The following is a 6,091-nucleotide window of genomic DNA, read 5'->3' as shown; positions in this document are numbered from 1 at the left end:
GCGCGGTTCGAGTCTGGCAGCAACACCGCTAGCTTGCCGGCTAATTGGAGTTACACCGCTGGGGATGAGCGCGCACTCTCAGTGTCCGTGCACGAGGTCAGGAGGGCTTTGATGCGGGTGAACACCAGGAAAGCTGAGGGCCCAGCGGGCATATCTGGACGAGTACTGAAGACCTGTGCTAACCAGCTAGCTCCGGTGTTCACTACAATATTCACTATCTCCCTGGCTGAATCAGTGGTCCCGTCCTGCTTCAAGAGGTCCACCGTTTTCCTGTGCCGAAGATCACCTCTCCTGCCTGCCTGAATGACTACCGTCCGGTGGCCCTCACCTCGGTGGTCATAAAGTGTTTCGAGAGGCTGATTAAGGATTACATCTGCGCCTCCCTTCCCCGCACCTTGGACCTGGATGGCCAGAAGGGGGCCTATGTGAGAATGCTGTTCATCGATTATAGTTCAGCTTTCAACACCATAGTCCCCACCAGACTGGCTGTCAAGCTGATGGAGCTCGGATTGAATGGTCCGCTGTGCACCTGGATCCTGGACTTCCTCACAGGCCGCCCCCAGGTGGTCATGGTGGGGAAGTACATGTCAAGCTCCCTCACCCTGAACACAGGATCCCCCCAGGGCTGCGTCCTCAGCCCCCTACTGTGCTCCCTGTACACACATGACTGTGTGGCCAGGTCCAGCTCCAACACCATCATCAAGTTTGCTGACGACACCGTGGTCGTGGGCCTGATCACCAACTGCGATGAGAAGGCCTACCGCGAGGAGGTGGCTGACCTGTCACTCTGGTGCCAGGACAACAGCCTACACCTGAACGTCAGCAAAACCAAGGAGCTGATTGTGGACTTTAGGCGTGGATCACAATCGAGGACGCACGCGCCGTTGTGGATTAATGGGACTTCTGTCGATAGGGTGAGCAGCTTCAGATATCTGGGAGTCCACATCACAGAGGACTTAACATGGACTGTTCACACAGACACTCTGGTGAGAAAGGCGAGGCAGCGTCTCTACCACCTCAGGCAGCTGAGGAAATTCCGGGTCTCCGTGAGGATCCTCAAGTCCTTCTACTCTGGAGCAGTGGAGAGCATCCTGACAGGCAACATCACTGCCTGGTTTGGGAACTGTACTGCCCAGGACAGGCGGGGCCCTGCAGAGGGTGGTGCGTTCAGCTGAACATACCACTGGAACTACCCTCCCTCCCTTGCAGGAGCTATACACCAGGAGGTGTAGTAGCAGAGCTGCACCATCATGAGGGATCCTCATCACCCCAACAACGGACTGTTTCAGCTGCTGCGGTCAGGCAAGCGCCTCCGCAGCCACGCAGCGAGAACAGAGAGACTGAGACGGAGTTTTTTCCCGCAAGCCATCAGAACTGTCAACGCTGACCTCACCAGGGGTCCTAACCGAGCCATGCACTAGGCTCCACTACCTACTGTACTGTATGTAGCATACTGTACCGCATACTGTGTCACTGTTCAGGGTTGTTCGTGATGCCGTATTGCTGCGCCGTACTGTTGTATACTGTGCTGTATTATCCCAAACACTACCTCCCTCTATTCACATTCACATGCCACTTTAATTCACACGCCACTTTAAATGCACATATCTGTATATACAAAGGCATATTCCTTCTATCTATTCCATTTTATTTCAATTAATTTTTATTGTATTTTATTCTATATATTTATATCTTATTCTATAAGTATTCAACTTACTGTATTATGTTTTAGGAGTCAGTTAGTCGGTCTATTAGAAAGGAATTCTTTACTTTTATTTCTTTATTTTTTCCTAGGACATATTGTGTGCTATCACCGGGTGCGTTGCATTACATTTCACTGCATATATGTATGAAAGTATGTATATGTATGTGACAAATAAAAAATCTTGAATCTTGAAACCTTCAAACCTCCAGATCTCCAGTTCAAAGCCTCCAAGCCTCCAGGTCGCCCTCCTGGAGGTCTTCATGTCCCACCATGTCTTCATCATGTCTTCATCATGTCTTCATCATGTCTTCATCATGTCTTCATCATGTCTTTTCAGATAAACTGGTGTGTTTATGCAGCATTGTGTGGATTTGTGTCCGTGTGCGTGTGTGTGTGTGCGTATGCGTGTGTGTGTACGTTTGTGTGTGCGTGTGCGTGTGCATGTGTGCGTGTGCGCGTGTACGTTTGTGTGTGCGTGTTGTGGTGTTTATTAGTGGAGCTCTAATCACAGTCACAGTCGTTCAGGGTTTGACGCGTCCCTCGTCCCTCGTCCCTCGTCCCTCGTCCCTCGTCTCTCGTCCCTCGTCCCTCGTGGTGGAGCAGCGATGCCAGACTCACAATTGATTTGTTTGTTGGGAACAAACATTTTAAACGACTCAGGAGTCGAGAGTCACTCCAGCAAAACACAAAAGAGTCGTTCATTTAGTTCAGCTTAGTTCCAGTTCATAAGGGCGTTTGGATGCATTCATACTGAATGTGACTGATTTTCACTCCACCAAAATAAATGACTTTTGTGAGAGTTCCATTGACAGGAACAACAAGTCGTCCCTCGCTCAGCGGACGACATCCACTCAACCACACCACCAGGAGTCCAACAAACCAACCACTCTTTTCACCAAGTGACTCGTCAAGAACCTGATCTCAAAAAAGGATTCGAACCTTTCACCACTAACAGAAATAGAAAGAGAAAGACAGAAAGACAGATAGACAGAAAGACAGATAGACAGATTGACAGAGAGACAGATAGACAGATAGACAGAAAGACAGATAGACATATAGACAGATAGACAGAAAGACAGATAGACAGACAGAAAGACAGATAGACAGAAAGACAGATAAACAGATAGAGAGATAGACAGATAGACAGATAGACAGATAGACAGACAGACAGAATGATAAAGGGAGGCAGGAGGAGGAAATCAAAGCGTCATGAAGGCCCAGTGCTCCTCTCCATCATCATGTCTCCTAATTTTAGTCAAAGTATTTGGGTCGAGTGTTTCATTCCTGTCTGATACTTGAGGCTCAATCTGTCTCTGTCAGGGTGTGTGTGTGTGTGCGTGCGTGTTGTGCATGTGTGTGTGCGTGTGTTGTGTCTGTTTGTGCGTGCGCATGTTGTGTGTGTGCGTGTGTGTTGTGTGTGTGTGTGTGTGCAGGCGTGTTGTGCGTGTGTGTGTGCGTGTGCGCGACTGTGTGTGCGTGCGTGTGTTGTGTGTGCGTGCGTGTGTTGTGTGTGCGTGCGTGTGTTGTGTGTGTGCGTGTGTTGTGTGTGCGTGCGTGTGTTGTGTGTGCGTGCGTGTGTTGTGTGTGTGCGTGTGTTGTGTGTGTGCGCGTGTGTTTTGTGTGTGTGCGTGTGTTGTGTGTGTGTGCATGTGTTGTGTGTGTGTGCGTGTGTTGTGTGTGTGTGCATGTGTTGTGTGTGTGTGCGTGTGTTGTGTGTGTGTGCGTGTGTTGTGTGTGTGTGCATGTGTTGTGTGTGTGTGCGTGTGTTTTTGTGTGTGTGCGTGTGTTTTGTGTGTGTGCATGTGTTGTGTGTGTGTGCGTGCGTTTTGTGTGTGTGCGTGTGTTGTGTGTGTGCGTGTGTTTTGTGTGTGTGCATGTGTTGTGTGTGTGTGCGTGCGTTTTGTGTGTGTGCATGTGTTGTGTGTGTGTGCGTGCGTTTTGTGTGTGTGCGTGTGTTGTGTGTGTGCGTGTGTTGTGTGTGTGTGCTTGTGTTTTGTGTGTGTGCATGTGTTGTGTGTGTGTGCGTGTGTTGTGTGTGTGTGCATGTGTTGTGTGTGTGTGCGTGTGTTTTGTGTGTGTGCGTGTGTTGTGTGTGTGTGCGTGTGTTGTGTGTGTGTGTGCGTGTGTTGTGTGTGTGTGCATGTGTTGTGTGTGTGTGCGTGTGTTGTGTGTGTGTGTGCGTGTGTTGTGTTGTGTGTGTGTGTGTTGTGTGTGTGTGCATGTGTTGTGTGTGTGTGCGTGTGTTGTGTGTGTGTGCGTGTGTTGTGTGTGTGTGCGTGTGTTGTGTGTGGACGACTCTTTTTTCACAGTGACTCCTTCAGAATCGAATCTCAAAAAACAGACGAACGTCTCATCTCTACTTAGTGACAGAAGTACTAAACCCTTGACTTTGTTTCTGGTGTATTCAAGTCTATATTTCATTTTTAACCGTGACTAATTGACTTTTTTTTTCCCTACATAACATCATACATGACATATTTGGTGCAAGTGACTCAACATGTCAAACCTCTTTGGGGGAAGAAAATTGCTGTGAAATACAACAATGAAAAATAACCCAGAGGCTCCTGCGGCCCCAAACTGGTCCAAGGGCCAAGCTTTGTAAACCAGGAGCATGATCAGTGAAATCATTTATTATTTATTTTTTGACCATTTTACACGTTTATTTTCCGTCTCTGTGTTTGGACGTTCGGAGACGGCCGGACACGCCCCCCGGGGTCAAAGGTCACAGAGTCCGAAAAACAATCGCAGCCCCCCCCCCCCCCCCCCCCCCCCCCAGCCCCCAGCCCCCCTTCATTCAAGCTGATCCCAGCAGTGAAAGGAGGCGTTGATGTGTTGATGCGTTGATGCGTTGATGCGTTGATGCGTTGATGCGTTGATGTGTTGATGTGTTGATGCGTTGATGTGTTGATGTGATAAGCTCCGCTACGCTGATGATACACAAATAAACATTTCTGTCAAGCTCAATGACGTAGAAGCCTCATGCTGCCTGGCTACCTGTCTGTCTGCCATTCATCAAGGGATGAGCATCATTTATTGACATTGGCCTCAAAGCCAAGAGAGATGCACGTTCATATTTCTGTTTTTTTTTTTTTTAAACCTGTGCTGTCATCATGCTGGACATACAACACAGAGTATTTGTTCCACTGCATCCAGGACAGAGTTAGTTGCAAGTGGAGTTCACCTTCTCAACCTGCAACGACACTCTTTATTCATTCTTCAATCATCAACAACTGCTGCAACAACTCTGTCCTGTGAGGAGCTGTAGGACGAGCAGAGCACACAAGCACCACCAACCCCATCTTTGGAGAACCATCTGACCATGTTTTGATCTTTAAACAACATTCCAAATAAGGTATGAGCTGTTTACTGGCTGCGTTGGTGTAGACCACTGTGTCTCTGCGTTGTATTATAAAATGATGACAATTGATAGAGCAATTAAGAAATGACCATCAAATAATAATGATGCATGTTTATTAACCATTGCTGGTAATTCATGTACAACTATTAAGCAGAAATCCTGTTATGCAAGAGATGATTCACATGTAAGGAACAACATTGGATGAAATCAGTATGACCCACCGAGTAGTTGTGTAGCTTACTACAACAACCTTGATTCTGTCTGTAGTCATTACTCTACTACTACTACTGTAATAGTACTTTCTAAATCTAAATGAAAACACAGGTCAACAGAGAGATATTATTGACAACACACAAGGTTGGTTAATACACTGAGCATTCCAATATGAAAGATATATTTTAAAAGACATAAATTCCAACACACAGAATTGAAAAATAAAGGTGATGATTACAGTTTTGTGCCAAAACTGCACCAAAAACGTGTGACAATATAAAAACTAAACCATTTTGAGTCGATATTGGCCATAACAACAAAGTTGTATACAATAAAAATAAAAATAAATAAATACAGACTTTTATTAAAGTCTTACAAATGTAAAAAAAATGAAAACTATCAATGCTCTAATTATCAGGTTGGAGAAATACACGTCAAAGTCATGAGGACGGCGTTGTCAACAAAAAGAGTCAATGTTGGTGGCAAAGACAGAGAATTAGTGGAGTGTCAGGTGACATGACGACTGCTTGAAGCTCATCCTTTGGGAAAACCAAATGAAAGATGTGACCACGGGACAATCGTACACAACGGAGATGCTGACGACTCGCCGGCAGGACGACTGTGCGTATCTGACAAGTACCAAGAACATCATCAGCACCATCATTCTACTGAGATAAGACATACAAGTACCACTAGTTTGACAAACAAAGATGTATGCATCAAGTGTGGGGGACGTCAGGAGAATTTCAACACTGAAGATGACGACCGCACCCTGTCAAGGCTGTAGTAGATTCCAACTGAAAGAAATACAAGTG

This window comes from Zeus faber (assembly GCF_960531495.2).
Source record: "Zeus faber genome assembly, chromosome: 18".
Taxonomy (NCBI): domain Eukaryota; kingdom Metazoa; phylum Chordata; class Actinopteri; order Zeiformes; family Zeidae; genus Zeus; species Zeus faber.
The sequence above is the reverse complement of the archived record's forward strand: the minus strand, read 5'-3'. Positions refer to the sequence as shown.